Raw genomic sequence first — 23,786 nt, 5'->3', positions numbered from 1 at the left:
ACAGAGATTTTACCAGAGCTGTTCACATTTCTCCAGTATTTCTGAACTAATGTGAACTTCCCACTGTTTTGCTAAACTGGCTTTTATGTACTACACAGTATTTTCTCTTACAGATTGACGGGAACTGCTGTGGTGGAAAGGACTTGTTAATAGCATGGCAGCTGGAGCTGTGAACTGGGCATAGGGAAAATTTTAGGAGCCTAGAACTTTTGCTTATTTGCTTTGCATATCCTGCTTTTTGGTTTCTTCTAAACTCTCATTTGCCACACTTTTTCAACTTTGGGGGACTAATATGAAGGCATTATTGCTTGGTGACTAATAGTAACTGACTGGCTCGAAATAAAACCTCAGGAAAGAACAGAGAAAGAGGCATGGCAATAGAAGCAACCTTTGAGGTGTCTTTCAGGGTTGGAGTTAAGCCTGGGCATGTGAGTGTGAAATTGGATCATGACCTGTGGGCAGATATATATGGCATATGGGAGTGCCTTTGAGTATTGTGGTATTGTATGTGGGAAAAGAGTGAGGTGCTGCATTATTTTTTATGAAATATTGTACGTCTCAGTTTAGCTGTTAACTTGGGCTGTTTACCTAACCTCAGAGGTTAACTTCTTTTTGGAGACACTCTTTGAGGGGTGGGGAATAGGTGTTCACAGAAGTTGTAGCTTTGTCTGGATTGAATGAGTGGACTGTTAATAGACACTTGAATAGATCTAGCTGGGACATAAGATGGACAGACAAAAGAAAGTTGCTAGCCCCAGCAAACTGGTTCTGCCAGGGGGCCTGCAAACCAGACAATGGGACAACTGGGGAATTTTGATCCTTTTGATAAAACTGATTAGGGGGCCCATCTGACAAAGGAACCTAGAGATTTTGAAATAAATTCTTTCACCAATCTCGATAGGGTAAACCTGGGCAAGAGAGAGGCTTCCCAGCAAGATGATGGGTTCACCTGAAGATGAGTGCGATTGCCCAAAAGAAGAAGCCACATGCAGTGGGAGATCCTGGACTTTTTTGAGGTCTCTGATAAGAGCCCAAAGATCACTCAAGAGTAATGAGAAAGCTGAGGTAGGAAAATGTGTGTAGGTGTGTTTATTTTTCTTATTTTTGTCTGTATATATTTCTAAATTAGCAAAAGTAGTTGTGCTTAGAAGCCTCTATAAAGTCTCTATGCCTGCCTTCTTTCAGTTGTCCTAGGTCCCTGAAGAATGAACTATAATTAAAACCTTTTGGGTGGCCTGGGTCTATCAGAAAGGGTGAGCTAGCACTATCTACTGGACATAAGGGCTCAGGGCAGCTGGGCTACATGATCTTATTTCTGAACAGGTAAGATACAGTGGCCCAGTGTCCTGGAAATGTGACATGAAGGCCAAAGGAAGACATAATGTTGCAGCCAACCCAGACCAAGAACACAAGGGTTGAATATTGGGGTCCAAACAGGGCAGTTTAATGATTGGCCAGCCAGGAAGAGCTCTTGCAATGCTGAGACATGATATTCAGTTGGTAAGGCATACATGGAGGTTCAGTTCACCTTAATTGGCTATTTCCTTTTTGTTAGTTACTGGAAAAGGGGCTTGGACTGTCTTAAGGTCTGCTAATAACACTTTTATGTGGGATTTGGAAAAGAAAGTTTTCGTACGTTCTTAAATTAGTAGGGCCCAAGTCTCACCTGCAAATGCTGCAGTCCCAGAACCGGATGCATTTTGGCTATCACTTTTTAAATTGTTAGGATACAAAAGAGGTTTCAGAACTAGGCAAGAGTGGATGTTATGATGTTTATATAAAGAGAAGTGAAGAGTTTAAGAAAGTACGGTGGGAGGAAGTATAGGAGAGTACAAAGGAATCAATTCACTTCAATTCCAGAGAAGAAGATATTAAACAAGTAATTAGATAGTCAATCTGTGGCCTCTTGGAAAAGAACAGTGTGATAAATAACAGTCAACAAGGGTTAGTTCAATCAATCATGTCAAACTAAGAATCAGTCATGTCAAACTAACCTAATTTCACTCTTTGATAAGATAACTAATTGAGTAGCTAAAGAAAATATTGGAGATATCACATACCTTGATTTTTGGAAAGGTACTAGATATAGAAGCATATAGCACTCTTGCTGGAAAATTAGAGTTGTGTGATTGGACTATAATCAAATGTCCCTTTTAGGTAGAAATGCAAAGAACTTTAACTAGGATAAGAATGTGCTTTATTTATATGGTGCTGTACGTGCCCCAAGGTGATGTACTGCAGTCTGAGAATCATGAAGCTAGGTAAAAGTTCCACTGTGAATTATTTCTGTAACACAAACACAAAAAAGAGATTACCCATTAGGGATCCAGTTTTGTGCTATTACAAAGAGTCGCACTAAACACTTTTCAACTTTAAGAGGAACAGGGGCCATACGCTTTCTGCCTTACAACTATGAGGAGTGAATCTATGGAAATCTGCAGGATTATTTGCTCTGTAGCTTGAAGTTCTTAAAAAAAAAAGCTGTTCTTTTTGCATGAATTAAAACAAGAGTAATGGTTAAACCTAATGGACTAAAGCTCAGGACAGCTAGGAGTTTTCATTCTTATTTGTGCCAGACATCCTGTGCAACCCTGGACAGCTCACTTGGTGTTTATGTTTCTTGACTGTAAAATGGGGATAATACTTCCTTTCTGCTCACTTTCAGGCCCCCCCTGGGATTTGAGCCTGGGTAGGGTTACCATATTTCCAGTATCAAAAAAGAGGATACCTGTAGGGGGAGGGGACATGTGATTGTGGTGGAGGGCAGTGATATGCCCATGCCCTGTCTCTGCCCTTCACTCCTAAGCCACAGCCCCTCCAGCCCTGCTGCTGCTTTTCACTCCTGACCCATTGTACCCTGCCCCCCAGCCCTGCCTGTGCCCCTCACTCCCGACCTGCAGCCCCTTGCCCCTCCAGCCCTGCTACCCACCCAGTTTACATGCACAGATACTCTCTGTGTCTCCCTCTCTTACCTGTAAACAGTTGCTGGGGCATGCAGAGGACATGATTCCCAATTGCCTTCCTTGCTGCCCTCAGCCATAAGCAGTGAAGCCACAAGTACCCAGGAAAAGCCAGAGCAAAAACCCAGACATTTACTTGCATTTCAAAAACCTGCCTAGACAGAGGGCCAAAAAAGAAGACACATCCAGGAAAACCCAGCTATATGGTAACCCTAGGCCTGAGTATTTCACACCCACAAGCAGATGCCGAAGCTATAGCAGGCTAGACAACAGCCTGACCTTCTGTGAGGTTCCCAGTGAGGAACCAAGTGACTTGGGTGAACCAATGGGAGCCACAAGTCCTTGATATAAAAACCCTCTCATTCCCTGTATGGCGTTTTCCCATCAGCACTGTGGTTAAATGTTACTGTCTTGGACAATGCCTCTCCTCCTCCCACCCCCTGCCTCCCAGAGCAGGTGTATAAATGCCCTCCATTGTGAAGCACTAGGAAAGTGTGCACTAGCCTGTCTTAATGTGCATTAATTAAAAAGCATGGTTTTAAAGTGACACTTAATGTGCATTAGCTAAATAGCATGTTTTTTAATGATGCTTTAATATGAATTAAAGCACACGTGGATGTGACCCCTGACTAGTAAACCTTGTTGAAATAATGGTAAACTCATTGAGCTCTTACTAGTGAAGCTGCTTCTGCACCAATGGGGGAGGGTAATTAACTTGGTAGCAAGCTAATTGATGCTATTATTCAGCTGTGGTAATTAAACCGTTTTGTGGACCTGACTACACGGTTTCTGATTGAGGAGGCAGCCTGGACTAGCCCAATGTGTTCAGGGATACCAGTCTGGAATGTGGTAAGTTGGCCACTTAAATCTGGCCCATCTAATAGGAAATATCTACTCTTATTATGCTAGGTGACCTGTAATAAGCACTAAGCCTGAAAGTGTTTGTAGACTTGGACCTTTAGGCTCTAATCTCAAAAGGTGTTCTTTGTCGGCTAATCAGCATATCCGGTTCAGTTGGGTGGGTTTCCTCCAGGGTCTTCCTGGGAGACAAGATAGAAGTACAAGATAGAATAGTTCAGATTTCCAAAGCTCCACTTGAATTGACACTGTGAGGAAATGATTGCAGAGAAGAACTCCATGGAAGAAGTTCTCTCTCGAGTCAGATGCTTTTGAACTCTAGATTTTCCATCTCCTGAAAGCCAGTTCTGAAAACGTTGTCAGGCGGCACTTTTTATTTAATAAGCTAACCATTTGTCTTTAATAAAATATCCCCAACTAAAAAATAGCTCAAGGTGCATATATAGAGAGTGGCTTTTAAATGGCTGTAATCAATGAAGAGAAACTTATCTCATACAAGCTTCCTTAGCTAAAAGCTAAACGGAGAGCAAGGGGATTTTTTTAAAGCATCTTGATCTCCATTAGACCCTAGAGGGGGAAAAGTGATTCCAAAGTTGATGGCCTTTAACCAAAGATGCTGACACCAGTATTGTGGGCACGTAGACCTGCAGCATGTTAGCTGTTGTCAGTTCCTGCATTGGTACATGTTCTATAATTATTTACACTGGATGGGCTTTTAAAAACACACTCAGCATTGACGTAAATCTGCCCTACTGCAGCCTATGACAAAGCTCCTGTTAACTTCAGTGAGAACAGTTAAGCCAATGCTGAGTGCTTTAGCAGTTCCTGCCAAAGGTAATGAGAGTTTTGTCATTGACCCAGCTCTGCTCCCACTGCAGTCAGTGTTGAGTATTTTTGAAAATTGCATCTCTAATACTCAAATGTGTTCTGTGAGCATGTAATTTATAGACGGTATAGGTGCGGAGATGCAGCCCACAGATTTTTGTTTAAAGCTTTCTTTCTGTTGGTTTTTAAAGTATTACTTAGCTATTTGCCTTTCTTTAGCTTGAATCTTATCATGTGTGGCCTTCCTATAATTCCTGTTCCCTTGCCTGTATTCCATCTGCTTTGTTTTTAACCCTAACTTATTGTTATTTTTTCAGCCCTTTTGTAATGAAATGGCCTATAGCAGGGGTTGTCAACTGAGGGTACACTTACCCCTGGAGGTACTTGGAAAGGGGCTAGGGAGTATGTGTGGGCAGGCAGGGATGGAGCACCACCACCCACCACCTTGTCGCACCACCTTCCGGGAGCACGGCCGGGAGGGGATGGGGTCAGCGAGGGCAGCAGCTTCCCTCTGCAGGCCACACAGGCGCCGCCCAGCCAACTGGACACAGGGAGGCAGGGGATGGAAAACTTGCATGCAGCGGCCACTGCTGCCATCCACTCCCCTCCCCCACCCCTTGCATCCCTTCCCGCTCTGCCCTAAGTGTACCCAGAAGGGGTACACTCCTTAAAAAAGGTTGAAAACCCCTGTCCTATAGAACAAGTGAAAAAGGAAGCAACAGTTGTTCACAACGAACTTGGATACTTGTAGCAGCAGAATGTCATGAAAAATAAGAGATCTAACTAGCTAACTTCAACGAGCTAAGGAGGATAGTTGGAGAAGCGCTGAGGTCCTGGGGGGGAGGGGGGAGCCAGGTGTCCAAGGAGAGTGGTCGCTCCTTAAGGAGACGATTCTCCAAGCCCAAAGGAAGGTGATCCCAACGAGGATCAAAGGGAGCAGGAGAGCACACAAGCCTCTGTGGCTCACCAAAAGAATCCGGGAATGTCTCCTTGCTAAAAAGGAGGCTTATACCCAGTGGAAAGAAGGGGTCATCACCAGGGAGGGCTATTCTGTAGTTGCTCCGGGATGTAGGGGGACAGTTAGGAAGGCCAAGGCAGAGATGGAACTGGGACTAGCTTCCCAGATTAAGGACAATAAGAAGTCCTTTTTTAAATACGTAGGAGATAAAAAGAAGGTCCCGGGTAATGTGGGGCCCTTGCAGGACGACATGGGTAACTTGGTCGTCACACCAGATGGCAAAGCTAACATGTTTAACGATTTCTTTGCCTCCGTCTTCCTAAGTAGGGACCAGAACAGCCACCTCCCTGCTGGGCCCCCCTCGGGCCCCGGGGGAGGCACACATGGGCCACGGGTTAGCGAGGATTTAGTTAGAGAGCTTCTGGAGGGGTTGGACGTATTCAAGTCAGCCGGCCCAGATGATCTACACCCTAGAGTTCTAAAGGAACTGGCTGGGGTCATTGCAAGTCCTCTGGCACAACTTTATGAGCACTCGTGGTGCTCTGGTGAGGTACCGGAGGACTGGAAGAGGGCCAACGTGGTCCCCATCTTCAAAAAAGGCAGGAAGGAGGACCCGGGAAACTATAGGCCGGTTAGTCTCACCGCGATCCTAGGCAAGCTGTTCGAGAAAATTATGCTGGCACACATCCAGGAGGGGCCAGCAGGGGACTGCATGCTTAGGGGCAACCAACATGGGTTCATCAGTGGCAGGTCCTGTCAGACCAACCTGGTGGCCTTTTACGATCAGATCACCAGATCATTAGATGCAGGGGTAGCAGTGGATATAGTCTTCCTGGACTTCCGGAAGGCTTTTGACACTGTCTCTCACCCCGTTCTCATTAAGAAACTGGAGGGCTGTGGTGTAGACACCCACACAGTCAAATGGGTCGCCAACTGGCTGGAGGGCCGCACCCAGAGGGTGGTAGTGGATGGGTCTTTCTCAACCTGGAAGGACGTGGGCAGTGGGGTTCTGCGGGGCTCGGTCCTCGGCCCCGCACTGTTCAACATCTTCATCAGCGATTTGGATGAGGGAGTAAAAAGCACCCTGTTCAAATTTGCTGATGACACTAAGATGTGGGGGGACGTGGGTACACTGGAAGGATGCAACAGGCTACAATCAGACCTCGACAGGTTACAAGGGTGGGCGGACGAGAATAGGATGGGTTTCAACACAGACAAGTGCAAGGTGATGCACCTGGGGAGGAACAACCGGCACCATACCTCCAGGTTGGGGAACTCCCCTCTTATCAGCACGGAGGCGGAAAGGGATCTGGGGGTCATCATTGACTCCAAGATGAACATGGGCCGGCAGTGTGGAGAGGCAGTCAGGAAGGCCAACCGCACCTTGGCATGCATCCACAGATGCATCTCGAGCAGGTGCAAGGAGGTGATCCTCCCCCTCTATGCGGCACTGGTCAGGCTGCAGCTGGAGTACTGCGTCCAGTTCTGGGCACCACACTTCAAGAGGGATGTCGACAGCATGGAGAGGGTCCAGAGGAGGGCCACTCGTATGATCAGGGGACAGCAGGGCAGGCCCTATGAGGACAGGCTGCGGGACCTGAACCTGTTCAGCCTCCAAAAGAGAAGGCTGAGGGGGGATCTTGTGGCCTGCTATAAACTAGTCAGGGGGGATCAGCAGGCATTGGGGAAGTCACTGTTTCCCCGAGCACCGCCAGGAGTGACCAGGAATAACGGTCACAAGCTGGCAGAGGGTAGATTTAGGTTAGATATCAGGAGGCGCTACTTCACAGTCAGGGCGGCTAGGGTCTGGAACCAGCTTCCAAGAGAAGTGGTGCAGGCTTCTACCCTGGGGGTGTTTAAGAGGAGCTTGGATGAACATCTTGCTGGGGTCATTTGACCCCAGTATTCTTTCCTGCCATGGCAGGGGGTCGGACTAGATGATCTGCTCAGGTCCCTTCCGACCCTACAAACTATGAAACTATGAAACATATGCAATAGCTTGGGCATCAGTACTGGAGGTCAGTTTGCCTGTCTTTCACTTAGATTCTTGATTCTAAGAAGGCTAGAAGTAGGCTCCTCCACCCCCAGTGCCTTAAAAGCTCTGTATTTGTTGGTCCCCTGGCTTTCTGTGAGCTCCCTTGGTTTAGCCAGTCACAGGAGTCCTTCCCAAAATGTCCTTTTAGTAACTGGCTATTCTGTTTGGAGCACATGGTAAACTTCCTGTACTGCAGAGTGTATGGTACTCTCCATGGGTCATCAGCTGACCTAGAAACAGATTAGCTTTGTCTTAATGATGCATCAGGAAAGCTAATTAGCTCAGAGGCAAACTCTCTCTCTTTTTGTATGGTGTCAGATATCAACTTCCAAATCTGAGCCACTGTCAAGTATTATCGCTCAGTGTGTGTATTCCATCTGCCCTGTCTGTGCTGTTTGTTTGATACTGCATTCACGTAGGGGGCTGTTCAAGATGTTCATTTTGTGAAGTGTTGTTTTGAAGAATCCATATCCAAATCCAAATCTCAGTCTGTTCAGCTTGACCCATGCTTCTCTGTGAAGGTCATGCTCAGTGGGGGAAACTTGTCTGGTGCTGGTATAAAAATTCTATAAGAATAGGTCTGACCTTTCCCAGTGGTCAGCCCACTCCATTGCTGCCCATAGCTTTGGTTCAGCATCCTCAATTTTTTCCAGGAGCTTGTGGGCTTCACGTATAAACGGTTTATGACTTTTAAGCCTCTTAAGCCTCCATCTGTTCAGGTTTTCAGTTAGCAGTTGATGGAGCAGGTAATTTTAATCATCTCTCGCCTCTGTTGCCAGTAATGATGTTAGGGTTGGTCTTATATCACTTGGTCTAATGCCTGAGATACAGGAAGTACATTTGCACATGTGGGGATGAACTAATTGGCGTAGTCGCTTTGCAGTGCTAATTAGCTGTCTGTAATGAAGTGGGTGCTGGAGTGATGAAACCATCTCTCCTGGCCACCACCTGGGCCCCATGGTGTTGCCCTCTTTGGCCCCTCAGGGTCCTATCCTGTTACTCATCTGCCATGCCTTGATGTTATAAATTAATAGGGAGGCTGCCCCTAGAGGACCAAGAGGATTTTGGATGGAGGGACCTTATCTGGGTTGGGGTCCCTGTGGCCCTGTCCCACTTGACTCTGGCTGAGCACCTCAGCGTGAGGTTCACTGTCCCAGGACCACAAGCTCCCAAGTCCCAGCTTCAGCCACACTCTTGTGGCCCAGGCCTCCTGGCTCCTGCTCAGACTCTCATAGGCTCTGAACTGGCCAGCCTCTGGTTTCACCCTCTGTGGGCTCTGGGCTTGTGCTCCCAAGTCTCTGCAGTCTGTCACCAAAGCCCTTTTTGCTGGCAACAGCACCTAGGATCTGGGGTGCCCCTGGGCACCCCCCTTAGTAGCTTTCTCCTCCCCTAGAGCCACAGTCCAGTCCTCCAGTTCAAACAGAAACCAAAACACATGAGCATCTGCTGCAAACTTAAAGGTTACCTTTCTGAGGGTGATCTTTCCTTGTAGAAGCCCTTGTCCAAAGGGCCCAAGATACTTATCTACTCCCAGTTCTGGATATAACGTTTTTTCTACTTTCATTGCAGCTCTGGGTGCTTCTTCTACAGCCCAGAGTCCTTTCTCCAGACTTCCTGACCTGGCTGCTGCCTGGAGCTCTGCCTTCTGCAGCTCCTGCAGCCACACTGCTTCTCTGGCTTGGGGCTTATGCTTATAAGTCCCTTCCTAGTTCACCTGACCCTCCACTTCCACCCTAGGTCTGCCTGTCACTGCCTGCACCTGATATAAGTGGGCATTTTGTTGCAGAGCTCCTTGCCTGTGTTAGCTTGCCTTGACTGGGAGAGGTCTGGTCACCCCTGGGCTTCCTCCCTTGTTTAGCACTGGGGTAGGGGCCCCATTACACTGTCCTGTAGCATCACGTTGATGCTGCTATTTTCTTTTTGGTAACCTGCCAAGCACAGCAGAATGTACTTGAAGGTGTCGTTCTGGGGCGCGTGAAATTTAATATACAGGCATGGTCTTAATCTGGGAGAGAGAGAGGACTGGTCTGAAGTGGTATGTATTTGCTGTTAATTGTGGCTACCTCCTTTCAGCTCTACCATACCAGTCTGCTTTTCTTTTAGGATGTATTTTCTTAGTTTCCTGATCAGCCAAGGAAGTTTATCCTCTGATTTTTCTGTGTGGCTGTTTTATACCCCTAATTTTATGTTGCTTTAGTTGTTTTCTGTTTGTGAATTAATATTACCTATGGGATTTAAACTGAATACACTCTCTTCTTCTTTTTCTCACAAATGCAGAAAGATGTAGGTGAGGTATATAATTTAAAAAATGAAGTATAGAGATACAGGAAAGCATTCAGGACATGTTTTAGTTTGTTACTTAAAAGTGAATTTACTGACTATGAAACTTTTGACTTGGTAAGTAGCCACAGATTATGTCAGACAGACAGACACTTTATATACACATTTCAGACCTCAGCACTTTATTCTTGATGATGACAGGGTGGGCAGGCAGCTCTGTTGGTGAGGGTTTAAGTCAGTTATCTTGCCCAGTTCACCCTTACTTTAACTACAGATTTTCAGAAATGGTCTCAATTATTATAAAATTATGCTAGCTGTTGGAGTCAATAAGGAGCTAAATATCACAAATAAACAGCCTAATTCCTTCTATATAATGGTCACAATGTTGCAACTCTTACTCAGGCAAAACTCCTATTGAATCCCAATAAAGTCTGAAAGATCAGGGTTTAGTATTTATTTCAGTAATTGTTTTTCTTTATGCTATTTCCTGTAACATTTTGACAAACAAGGAACAAACAGCTTATCTCATAAAGATTTATGGTCTACAGCTTTTTTAGTTTTGTGAAGAAGACATCTGCTGTGCAAACAGCAAGGTTAAAGTAATTGTGCATGAAGTAAATACAACCCTTAGCTAGTATTTCATTCTGAAAACCAGTTTGAACAATACTTAGATAACTTCTGCTAATGGAAGTCCTTTCATAATCTTGACCCATACATACAGTTTTGTCAAATCCAAGGTCAGATAGAAATTTAAAAATAAGCTTTCCGTGAACTTTTGTAACCACCAATTCACATTTGTGAACATGTTCCCTTAGTAAAAGGTACTAGCTGTAGTTTATTTTTTAAGTTCTTAGATAGGTTTTGTTATTTGATCAGTCATAATAGAAAAGGAACTATTGTCTATTTGTTTAGAAAGTGTCTTCTAAACCATTACACTGACGGAGAGAAGCAGTTCATTCTGAATTGATTAATGGACTGTAAGTATCTAGAATTGCTTGGTCCAGTCACTTTGTTACTTTTTCATCTTTCTAAACAATCAAATGAAGCATCTCTGAAGCTTCCTGATTGATGCTGTCAGCTTTGTACTGATACTACAGTGTATTTCAGGAAATGTTCAAAGGGGGCAATAATTTTCAATTTATTTTCAAGTATGCCATACTAAAGTTTTTCTAACAGTTTATTCCAAGCCCGCTACTTGCACCACAATATATATGAGTATTCACAGAAGTTCTTGATAAATATGAACGATATAATGATTCATTGTTGACATCAAATATTTTTATCATGCCTAAGGTGAAGTGTTTTTCTACCATGTACTGTACTGTCCATGTCTTCTTGCTCTACACCCATTTTGATCATCTTTTTTTTTTCCCTTGGAAGCCATGTAGATCATTCTATAACCTTTCTGTTAGGTCTCCATTACTTGTTCCAGACTGTTAACAGATGAAAGTGTGGAACTGCTCTTCACTTCCCTCTGGAGCCAGGTCTAGTCAAAACAGCATGGGTTGGCTTCTGGCTATGCTCTCAGTGACTGCTGGGCAGTATTAGCACTCTGTGACCCTTTCTGATAGGACTCACAAAGCATGAAAGATGAGATAATGATGCTTCAAGGAGCATTAATGAACTGATTTTTTTATGTGGACTTTTGCCTACAGTAGAGTGTAATGAATTATGGCTCTCAAGGTGGCTGTTCCTTGGTTCTTCTTCATCTCTGGCCACATGTGGCCAGTACATTAGATCATTCAAAACTGTAACTCCAGATATTTGGAGGAGGTGTTACTTACAATTATAAGCAAAACTTTTCTTTACATCATATGATTTCTTACTGATGCTCATTTCATTCTTTATTTGACTGGAGGCCATTGCATTGCCTCCAACTGCCTCATCTCCATATCCAGATCTTTCTTATATCATTGATATGCATGCATTCATTTTGTTGTTTTTCATAATCATCACATATAATTATGAAGTGGACAATATCCTCTTTCACACTTGATAGATGATCTAAACTGCCCAGTGAATATCTCTGATATCACAGGCTTAGAGTGATAAAGAAAGCCCTAAATATACTCCTTCATTTTATGTATTAAAAATTCTTTTCTTACCAATCATGTTATCACAAGCTACTGAAAAGAAATGTATCCCTATACCATTTTTTGGGTTTTTTTGTGAGGAAGGAATGTGGTGAGTCAGTATTCATGGAAATATTTGCAAAAAGGGCTTGATCCTACAAACCCTTACTCATGCAAGCATGAGTCTGACTGTACCATAGGATGCAGATAACCACTGTGGACAGCTGCAGTGTCTCATGTTTATTTGTGGACCAAGTGGAAAGGTGTGGGGGGGGGGAAGAGGTTGGGGTCAGATTTTCAAGTGCTCCATAGCCATGCTTGGAAAGGACCTGGGTCAGTTATTTAAATAGCAAAGAACTGAGAATTTTCTTTTTTTTGAAAAATATTGCTAATTTTGGGTTCTAGGCTCTCTTGAAAAATTCTGGTGATTAATATAGATTTCCATTTGATGAGTTGTTAATGCTGTTTCCTGCCTGAAATTTTCTTTGATCTATTATTCTCCTTTATTAGAACATTTTTCTTATCCTGATATTCTGCGTTCTGGATTCTTTTTTTATTGTTGCTGCTGCTGTTGCTGTTTTTTTATTTTTTTTCTCCTCACTTTTTGAAAGAATATACCTCTCCCTCCCCTTTGGGATTAGGATAGTTTATTCATTATCTGCAAATAACATGTATTTCTGATGTTGTTTGTTATGACATTCCAGCACCTCTTTCCTCTTCCATTTCTCTTGTGCAGTGTGATATGCTGGAACTGTTCTCACAACTTGTGCTATTTTCCCTGATAGGAACATTGAAGCATGTGAACCCCAGTAAAGAGCCTACTGGTTTAAGGGGGCGTATTTTAGAAGTCTACCTGTAGAGTTACTCTTAGGTGTAAGAAAGTTAAGTTGTAAAAAAAAAACCCCATATTGAACAGGCCTCAAGAAAAGAAGCAATTTTGTGAGGAAGACCATAATAGTTTTTATGGACAAAATCCAGCTCCCATTGAAATCAAGGTGTGATTTCCCCTTGGCCTTCACCAGGACCAGAATGTGGTCCTGTATCCGTGCATTCTTCTTATTCTTCTGTTTTTATTCTAAAATTCTTATATGCACACTGGGTCCAAATATAAGTCTGAGCCATAGCTCTCTTTTGAAGTTCAGGTAAAGCCACCTGGCCCCAATGTCTGCCAGATATCTCCTGTGGACCAGGGTAGAGTGCTTGTTCTTCTGTAAGATAGCATAGCTTGCAATACCCTGAAAGTGCAGCAGTTTCTCTTTTGATTGCTGCAGAGAGCCATACCACTGTCTTTTCCGTGCCTTTTTGTCTTGTGCTTCAGGGACTGTCAGTAAGAAGTAGTTCCTGGCTCTGGCAACTGTAAGGAGAGGCATTTTGACTAGAGTCTAGCCACCAGTCCAGAAAAAAGAGCAACACACTTCATAGATTTCATAGACATTAGGGCTGGAAGGGACCTCGGGAGATCATCGAGTCCAGCCCCCTGCCCAAAGGGCAGGAAGTCAGCTGGGGTCATAGGATACCAGCAAGATAAGCATCCAATTTACTCTTGAAGGTGTTCAATGTAGGTGCTTGAACCACCTCCGCTGGCAGACTGTTCCAGACCTTGGGGGCTCAGACAGTAAAGAAATTCTTCCTTATGTCCAGCCTGAAACGGTCTTGCAGGAGTTTGTGACCGTTCGACCTCGTCATCCCTTGGGGCACTCTGGTGAACAAACGTTCCCCCAGATCCTGGTGGTCACCCTTGATAAACTTATAGGTGGCCATCAGATCACCCCTGAGCCTGCGCTTTTCCAGGCTAAAGAGTCCCATGTCTCTCAGCCTGTTTATTGTAGGATCTGTTTTCCTGACCTCTGATCATGCGCGTGGCCTAATACCGCCTAATACCGGTGCCCCCCTGGGCCGGGTTCTCGCCGGCGTCCAGCTAATCGCCGGCTCCCGCTTGGGTCTAGAGCGTTACTGCCGCCCTCTCTACCGGCGCCCTGGGGCCGGCTCCGCTTTCGCCGCCCTCTCTACCGGCGCCCTGGGGCCGGCTCCGCTTTCGCCGCCCTCTCTACCGGCGCCCTGGGGCCGGCTCCGCTTTCGCCGCTTATTCTGCCCCGCTCTGGGGCCTCGCCCCCTCTGGGGCCTGTACCGCGCCCTCTGCGCTTTGCCCCCTCTGGGGCCGACACGCCGCGCGCCTCGCGCTTTGTCTCTGCCCTGCCCTGGGGCCTTGCCCTCTCGAGGGCCGACACCGCGCGCCTCGCGCTAGGGGCACAGGCGCTCGCCGCCATGCCTGTCCCCTTGACCCTTCTCTGGGTCTGTTTGCCTGACTGGGCAAACACCGCCCTTATGGGCCGGGGTCGGCAGCCCCTCACACCGCGCCTCCCTGGCGCAATACGGTGCCTCTTCGGCACCGACAGTAGTGCCCTGCTGGCAACTGTGCTCCTACTGGGCACTGGGAACCCCCAAACTGTTGGGGAGCCCCCGTGAGGCCTCCTCGCTCCCCTACAGCCTCACCCGGTCCTCCGATGCAAACTGTAACATAACCTCAAGCCATCTGGCTGCAACATAAACACAGAGGCTCCATACGCCTATCCATAACTCCAAGCCCCGCCAGGGCTCTCAGTCCTACCTCCCGTCAGGGTGATCCTGTTCCCCGCATCATCGCAGCTGGTTAGTGTGGTAAGGCTGCGACTACTAACTCGGGTCACTCAGCTCAGCCGCAGAGCTCCTGCTCCTGCGGCAGCCAGAAGGGAACTGTGAGTCAGGATCCGGCCTAAGCTGTTTATAAAGGCCTGGCCCTGCCCCCTTCTGGCCATGTGACCACCTGGTCACCCTGGTAACCAGCACCTGAGCTGCCCAGGTGATTGGCAGCTCTGCCAATCGCCCTCACAGTCACGGGGCACTTCCGTGACTCCGTGACAGCATCCCATGTGACTGATGAAAGACTGACGCAAAGTACCTATTTAATAGGTTGGCTTTTTCCTGGGCGTCAGTTGCCCGTTGCCCCATCTGGTTTAGCAGGGGTCCAACATTGCCCTTGCTTTTCCTCCGGCTCCCCACATATCTGAAAAAGGACTTTTTGTTGTCCTTGATGCCTGAAGCTAGTTGGAGTTCAGTTGCAGCCTTGGCTTTCCTGGTTTGCTTCCTGCAGGCCCAGACCAGCGCAGAATAATCCTCCTTGGAGGTGAATCCCGTCCTCCATCCTTTGTAGGCTTTCCTTTTAAGCCACAGGAGGTCCGCTAGGTCCCTGGAGAGCCAGGGGGGCTGCTGTGCCTTCTTGCTGCCTTTCCTCCATGTTGGAATAGATTTAGCTTGTGCATTGAGGATCGCTTCCTTGAGAAGCAACCACACTTCTTGAACTCTCATCACCCTGGCGTCATGGTCCCTGAGGGCCTGACCGACTAGCCTCTTGAGCTTGTCAGAGTCGGCTTTTCTGAAGTCAAGGACTTCTGTGTTGCTGACTGACTTGCCAGCTTTACGGCGGATGGTGAAGGTGATCAGCTCGTGGTCGCTGTCACCCAGCTTCCCATCGATCACTAGGTCGCCGATTAGGTCATCCCCCGTAGCCAGTACCAGGTCAAGCAGCGCTTTGCCTCTCGTTGGCCCATAGACCTCTTGGGTCAGGTAGAGGTCATCCATGCACAAGAGAAAGCTTTGGGACCGCTCGGATTTTGCTGAGTGATCTTCCCACGATATGTCCAGGTAATTGAAGTCACCCATGACAACCAAAGTCCTGGAGCAAGCGGCCTCAGTCAGTTCCCGGGCGAACTCCTGGTCAAGCTCGGGACTTTGAGTGGGAGGTCTGTAGTAGACTCCCACCGTTGTGTCCCCTGTGCCGTATTCCCCACGAATTTTTACCCAGAGGGTCTCTAGCTGTCCATACCAGTTGCCAACATCAGCTTGCAGGGACATGTAGCTTTCCTTCACATAGAGAGCTACACCCCCACCCCTTTTGTGAACACGATCCCTCCTGTACAGGGTATAGCCCTCTATCCCCGTGGTCCAGTCATGGGTGGAGTCCCACCAGGTCTCCGTTATCCCAATGACATCGTATTTCTTTGCACTGAGCAGGAGGACGAGCTCGTCCTGCTTGTTGCCCAGGCTCCTGGCATTAGTGTACAGGCAGGCAAGTGTGCCCTTGGGGGCTCTTGCCTTGCCCACAGATTGTGCCAGGGCTGGGGCAGGGGTGGGCTCCCTTAAGTGCCTTGGTCTGCTGGCTTTGCAAGGGTCGCTCAGCGGTCCAGCAGTGGCAGTAGTCCCCCCATCCCCCAGCGGGCTTAGTTTAAAGCCCAGTGGAGCAGGTCAGCCAGCCTGGCTGAGAAGAGCCTCCTCCCCAGGGGAGAGAGGTGGAGGCCATCTCTTCCCAGCAGCTCGCTGCTTCTCTCGCCAAAGAACGGGCTGTGGTCATGGAAGCCAAAGCCTTCTCGATGACACCAGCTCCGCAGTCTTTGGTTCACTGCGTGGATCCTCCTCTCCCTCCTCAGCCCATAGCCTGAGACTGGGAGGATCGACGAAAACACCACCTGAGCTCCCAGACCCCTAAGCCCCGCTCCCAACTCCCTGTAGCGCCTCATGACCTGGCTGGGGGTGCGCCGAGCCGTGTCATTGGTGCCCACGTGAATAAGGAGCATGGTGTAGTGGTCTGTGGGCCGGAGGAGCTGTGGGATCCTCTCCGCAATGTCTCGAATGCGGGCCCCTGGGAAGCAGCAGACTTCCCGGGCTAAGGGGTCGGGGCGGCAGATTGCCCCCTCAGTGCCCCGCAGGATGGAGTCTCCCACAACAAACACCTTTCGCTTTGTCTTGGGGAGAGCGGGGGCAGTAGCTGCGGTCGAGCCTGGGTTGCCTGCGGGAGCCGGCAACTGAGCAGTCTCTGCTGGGGCTGCAAGAGGTGCAAACCTGTTGCTAAGCTCCGGCGAGGGAGAGCCCTTGGTGCGGCGAGCCTTTGGGCCCTTGACCACCTTGGTCCATGCCCCTGACTGGGCAGAGCGGGAGGTCCCAGAGTCCTCCTTAGTCCTGGAGGGAGACGGAGCTCTCCCCTGCGGCTCCCGGCGGAGAAGGGCCTGGCAGTAGAAGTCTATCTCCTGCTCGTAGTCCCTGATGGCACGCAGGCTCTGGACTGTGGCCTGGAGCTCCTCCAGCTGGCGCGCCAGAGACCCCAGTAGGGAGCAGACCCCGCAAGGGGAGGTGGCCATGCTCCCGGGCCCCAGAGCCTGAAAAAGGGATAGAATTACAAACAGGCAAGAGAGAGGTATTTAAGGAAAGAGTCTTTCCTCAAAGTGCTCCCAGTAGCCTGAGAAGCAGGGTTAAAAGGTGAAAGAATTCCAAAGAATGGTCTCCGCTGCTTGTGTTGTTGGAAAATTGCTTTTTTTAAGGTTGTGCAACATATTTTCATTCTATGATATGAGAACTTTCTTTGTCTTTTTATGAAATCATATAATTACTGTTTGCAGATCTGTTCAACTCTCAGCTTTATGATGCTGTTAGTATATGAAGTAGCAAGTGGGACTGCCTAAAAAGGTTATCACACTTTACAATGTTAGGTAGTGATTTTAGAACACTTACATAAACAATCCAACTGAAGTTAAATTACTTTAGAACTGTTTTCATCCTCTGCCACTCAATGCTAGGAAAACTAGGTAGAGCTGCCTATCTTTTCGTAGGTATTTCTTCCCATAATTGTTTTAAGACTCAAATTTATGTGTGTCCCCACAAACTTTGTATGTACTGAGAAACTAATTGTTCTCCTGTTAGTTGAATGTGTTTTTCAGAACTACATCCTTTTCCTTATTTTATAACTATGTAAGGGTATGGAAAATAATCTGAAAATTTCCCTCATGTTAAGTGGAAAAGGCTTTTGTTCTGGAACAGAGGAAGTGTGTGTGTATGGTGTAAAATAGCTCCTACCGCAGTAGACCCTGCAGGAACATAGCTATCAGAAAAGTGGAAAATAGGGCTCAGCTTTGCTTCTAAGGAAAACAGCTCCTATGAGGAAGCAGAAGCCCATGTAATACCATAACAAGTAACATATCTTTCAGCTTTGCTTCTTTCCCTCCTGTTAGCAAAAATCCAGCTAGTCTTTACAAGGTATCTTCATCAAAGTGGAAATTCCCACACACCAAATTATTGTATAACTTCCAATCATGTACATATAGCTTGTTTCTTCCAATAGCCCAATATTCTCTTCTCATTATCATAATAGATCTGTGTCAATCTTCCCTCCCACAACTGTTTATTTTATTTGGTACTTTGTATCATGTACCATGTGGATTAAAATTGGGATCTTTCTTTTTTCTTCATTGAAAGAAACTGATAGATTTTCCATGACAGGATTCTAGTCTAGTAGAAAATGTAACCCTATGTTTTAACATGAGCCGTAGCAGAGTTTAATCTGTCCGGCAGGGCTTGGCTTTTTATGGCATTGAAAGTAGTCTCCAATACTTCCTGAAATGAGAGAAATTAATTGCTAGCAGCTATATGCTCAGATGTGGGTACTGTTGATTGGGGCAAGTGATATGCTCATTCAGAGCATCCTTTCAGCTGCTTCTGCCAATGAGATCCCTATAAAATGTCCAGAAGACACAAACTCCAGACTGATGTACCAAGTTTGCACATTTCTGCTTCAGTAAGGGTGGATATGGTCAAAAGAACAGGAAGAGACCTTGACTAGGTATACCTATCATTATCCCTGGCTATTCACACATCAATTTAGTCCCCACCAACTCATGAACAATTTAAAAATTGAAAGACAAATAATAATTGTGTATGGGGAGGTATTTGTGGGCTGTTTGTCTTCCGGCTTTTGACCATTTTGGGTTCAAGATTAGCTTGAGAGAATGGATAAGTCTGAGAGAATCCAAAAGAGACCAGCCAAACGATCAAAGGCCAAGAGAGAAAGCCTTATGAGGAGAGGCTGAGGGACATGGAACTTTTCAGCTTGGAAGAGAGAATGCTCAGGGGGACTTGGTGGCAGCCTATAAGTATATAAGGAGTGTGCACCAGGTTCTGGTACAACAGTTGTTCACCAGGGCTCCCCATGGGATAACAATTCCAGATCCTAGCCACGAGAAGTGGTGCAGGCTCCTACCCTGGGGATCTTTAAGGGGAAGCCAGATGAACACCTTGCTGGGGTTGTTTGACCTCAGTACTCTTTCCTGCCATGGCAGGGGGTTGGACTTGATGATCTGCTCAGGTACCTTCCGACCCTACCAACTATGAAACAATGAAACAAAGTCTAACAGTCGCAAACTTCTGGGAGTCTAGTTTCGATTAGACATAAGGAAAAACTTCTTTACAGTCAGAGTATTCAGGGTCTGGAACAGACTCCACTCAAAGGTGGTGCAAGCACCTACTGTGGACTCATTCAAAAAAAGTTTTGATGCTTATCTTACTGGAATCATTTGACCTCAGCAGACTTCCTGCCTGTGGCAGGGGCTCTGGACTCAGTGATCTTGCGAGGTCCCTTCCAGCCCCTAATGTCTATGAAATCTATTAAATCTGTGAAGATTATGATAAGCATTCCTGCAGAGCATTTCCACTGTAGACATGGCATAAATGAACACCAGATTTTATCTTCCCAAGTTCATATTTTAAGTGGCTCTATAGATGAGAGAGAGAGCTAATTCTTTCTTTACTCATTGTGATGTTATAATGATAAATGTATGTGAGGCCCTCCTTTTCAAGAATGACTGGGGGGAGATTTTATATCTTTTCTTACAGCTACTTTAGTATTTTTCCAGTCATGCTTCTTGAACTTACTTTGATCAGAGGGCTTCTTGCAAGACTGTTCTTCCCAAGTAGTGTGAAATGTGCAGCCCTGTGAGACATGCTAGCTGTACACCCCCTAGCTGTGAATGACTGTCAGAAGAAGAATTACATTTAATGAAGAGAGGTATCCATGAGACTCTAATACATAACCAGTGTTAAATTTCAGGCTGAAGAAGTTAAATTAATTGGCATTAGCAGAATTCTGAGAATTCATACCTGGGATAAACTAGACCCATTGTTTTGATCCTTTCAGAATTCTGTTCCTAGACATTTTTTGTGTAAGGGAGAGGCAAAGATTTTGGGGGTGATATCTTTTTATTGGGTCAATTTCATGGTTACAATACACTAAACAAGTGTTCAAATTCTTCTTCAGGTCTGAGGAAAAATTGGGCACAGGTAGAACTAAAAACAGTTTGCTGTGCTATGAGACTGGAGAAGAGACTTTCCCAGGAGTAGACAAGAAAATTGCTGGGGAAAGGATGACTTGATTAGTGGAAGATCAAGACCATTAAAAAAGGGAGATGATTATTAACCCACAGGATGTGATGCAGTTGCAAATCAATCTTCTACTGCTATATACATTATGAAACTCTATGCTTGAGCTCAGCACAATCTGAATTATACTCTTGGTTTCCCCATGTCATAAGGTGGTTCAACCCTGATAGGCCATAAAGTAACAAACAGTGCTGACTTCCCAGATCTGGGGAGACCTGCTGACAGAGCAGACTAACAGAAAACTTATAATACAAGTCATATACTGAATCGCAGCAATGACCATACTTTTGGAGATGCAAAACTTTTTAGGAACAGTTGACTTTACATAGGAGAAGTAATATAATGTTAAAGGCTAAGTACAGACAGTCAAAAAGCACAAGGCTGAATCAATTTGATCTTCTCAGGTTAGTCTAAGCTGTGTAGGTTGAACTGAATAAACAAGTGCACAGCCATTCACTTTTGATTCTGGAAATGCAGCCATTTCCCTGCAGTGGCTCAGGCCAGAAGCCTGGGGGCACTAGAGCATGCCTCCCTGCTCAGCTGGAGCAGACGGCTTGGGCCAAAACTAGCCTGCCCACCCACCATGCGAGAGGGTGGGGGGTGGTTTGTGGGGAAGGTGCAAAGCATCTTGGGATACTGGGGCCCTGGGAGTTAACTTGAATCTGGAGGGCATCCGGCACAGAAGTTCAATAAACTGATTTAAACTAAATCAGTTAAGTCTGATACTACATCCATCCAGGTTTATCTTAAACTGGTTTCAGTCATTCTGAAAATGGTTTATGTGCACTAAACGTCTGTTGTATTACAGATTTGAACTGGCTTATGATTACTTATACTGGTTTATGTGTAACTAATGTTCCTAGCCAATAAACCTGTAAGCCAAATAAACTTGTCACACTGTGATTCAAAGACTGCTGTTGAGCCATAGGCTGGTTCTAAACTAATCAGGTGGTAGGGTCATTAAAATGGTCATACACCCTTCCTCTGTAAAAATTAAGTCTTGGATATTCCTTTCCCAGAACAATAGGTATAAGGAATGAAGTAGTTTTGATATACCCATAAGAGAGTTTTTTGCTTGGGGAGAATCAAGTTGTTGCTAGTTCATTTTGAATGCTAACTTTACCAAACAAGTAATTTTTGTAGAAAAGCACATAATATATACAGTCAATCTATATAATCCACCATCACCCCTTTCCTGATGGAGAAATTACTGGGATGATGAGAAAAAATAATGATATTGACCATTTACATAGTGCTCTGAATCTTCGAGTGCATTACAACAATGAATTTCTGAATAAATATATCTACAACTTTTTTTAGTACAACAGGTATTACTCAAATACCTAGGGAACACCTGTGAGAAAAAAAGTCTTTTGCCCCTGCAATTTAAACTTGAGAAAGCTTATAAAATATCTGAGGCCTCCAGCAAAATTATGTTTGACACGTCTCATATTTCTAAGATAAAAGAATGAGCATCCAAACCCAGCCCTTTAAAATAAAACACCTTGACATTCTGTAGGAATTCACAAAGAACCTGAAAAGGGCATAACCCCTTTTTCCAATTTGCAGATTACCTTTCAGAGAGAATTATTAGCAGAACTGGAAACAGAACACAGAAGTTCCTGACACGGCGACCACTGTTTTCAACTCAGCTGCAGTTCTGACAAGCAGGATAGAACAAAGTTTACTGTTCCCTGCTATTGTGGGTCGCTGGTTTCTGGTCCCTGATTTGCTCTGAGCTGAACCAGACAGGCCCACAAGAAGCAATTCTAGCAGCTAAGGATACTTGGAGAATTATTGAAGTCTACCTATCCTTTCCTCCTCCCCACACCCCTAACTCCCTCACCCAACGGTCAACACTGACATTTTTGTTAAGTTGTTTGCCTGTATCTGTGCTAAGTGCAAGTTCACATTTTAAAAGCATGCCAACGAATACAGTATCAAACATCACCTGCTGTCCTGGTTCAGATGTGGGGATCGGGGAGAGGATTGGAGATTTGGATCAAAGGAAGGGAAAACTACAGTACTACTTGAGGTCTTTCTACATCAGCTAAGAGCTGGTTCTTCTGGTTCAAGGGCCATACTCTGACTGTTTGCTTTCCCAGCCCAGGGGTGCTCAACCCCTGGCCTGCAGGCCAGATCTGGCTTCTGGCATTGTCATCCATCCCACCAGGTAATGCAGGGCCCTGATCCCAGGGTGCAGGGTCCAATATAGCCTCTGGACCAGCCCTACACTACTTGTCTAACCAATGGGGCCAAACTGTTGAGCATCACTGTTGTATTCTGTCTCAGTGGAGCATAGTGGTGGTGGAAAGGAGCTAGCTACAACTGAATGAGAGTACTTGGCACATACACAATACTGTTCACCTGTCTATCTGACTTAGCAGTTTCATAGTTTCTAGGGCCAGAAGGGACCTGAGTAGATCATCTAGTCCGACCTCCTGCCATGGCAGGAAAGATTACTGGGGTCAAATGACCCCAGCAAGGTCTTCATCTAACCTCCTCTTAAAGACCCCCAGGGTAGGAGCCAGCACCACTTCTCTTAGAAGTTGGTTCCAGATCCTAGCCACCCTGACCGTGAAGTAGCGCCTCCTGATATCTAGCCTAAACCTACCCTCTGCAAGCTTGTGACCATTATTCCTGGTCACTCCTGGCAGCGTTCAGGGGAACAGGGACTTCCCCAGTGCCTGCTGATCCCCCCGACTAGTTTGTAACAAGCCACTAGATCCCCCCTCAGCCTTCTCTTGTCAAGGCTGAACAGGTTCAGGTCCCGTAGCCTCTCCTCATAAGGCCTGCCCTGCTGCCCCCTGATCATGTGAGTGGCCCTCCTCTGGACCCTCTCCATGTTGTCCGCATCCCTCTTGAAGTGTGGCGCCCAGAACTGGATGCAGTACTCCAGCTGCGGCCTGACCAGTGCCGCATAGAGGGGGAGGATCACCTCCTTGGATCTGCTCGAGATGCATCTGTGGATACATGACAAGATACGGTTGGCCTTCCTGACTGCATCCCCACACTGCTGGCCCATGTTCATCTTGGAGTCAGTGATGACTCCAAGATCCTTTTCTGCCTCTGTACTGACAAGAAGGGAGTTCCCCAACCTATAGGTATGGTGCCGGTTGTTCCTCCCCAGGTGCATCACTTTGCATTTGTCAGTATTGAATCCCATCCTATTCTCATTCGCCCACCCTTGTAACCTGTCTAGGTCCGATTGTAGCCTATTGCTCCCTTCTAGCGTGCCCACATCCCCCCACATCTTAGTGTCATCAGCAAATTTGAACAGGGTGCTTTTTACTCCCTCGTCCAAGTCGCTGATGAAGATGTTGAACAGTGTGGGCCCAAGGACTGAGACCTGCGGAACCCCACTGCCCACATCCCTCCAGGTTCAAGGGCCATACTCTGACTGTTTGCTCTCCCAGCCCAGGGGTGCTCAACCCCGGTGCTCAACCTCCAGCAGTGGAGTTGGTCAGAAATTTTTGATCAAAAGCTTTCCCACTGTAGACCATGAATTCAGAAAGTTGAAAATGTCTCATTAGAACAAACTGATTTTTGTCAAATTTTGA

The 23,786-nt window shown here is 46.2% G+C and overlaps 1 long non-coding RNA gene across 2 annotated transcripts in view; it reads left to right on the top strand.

Annotated features, from left to right (window-relative positions):
- The window catches only part of LOC149863664 (uncharacterized), a 251,301-nt gene that overhangs the window by 22,188 nt on the left and 205,327 nt on the right, over window positions 1–23,786 (top strand). For both annotated transcript variants that reach the window (XR_016442483.1, XR_016442482.1), the window contains one exon: window positions 902–1,065. This is a non-coding gene — a long non-coding RNA (uncharacterized LOC149863664). The remainder of the gene's footprint in view (window positions 1–901; window positions 1,066–23,786) is intronic.

The sequence above is a fragment of the Crocodylus siamensis genome, chromosome 5, assembly GCF_052110815.1.
Source record: "Crocodylus siamensis isolate JL-2025a chromosome 5, ASM5211081v1, whole genome shotgun sequence".
NCBI classification, from domain to species: Eukaryota; Metazoa; Chordata; order Crocodylia; family Crocodylidae; genus Crocodylus; species Crocodylus siamensis.
Note: the sequence above shows the minus strand (reverse complement) of the source record. Positions and strands in the feature narration are given on the sequence as shown.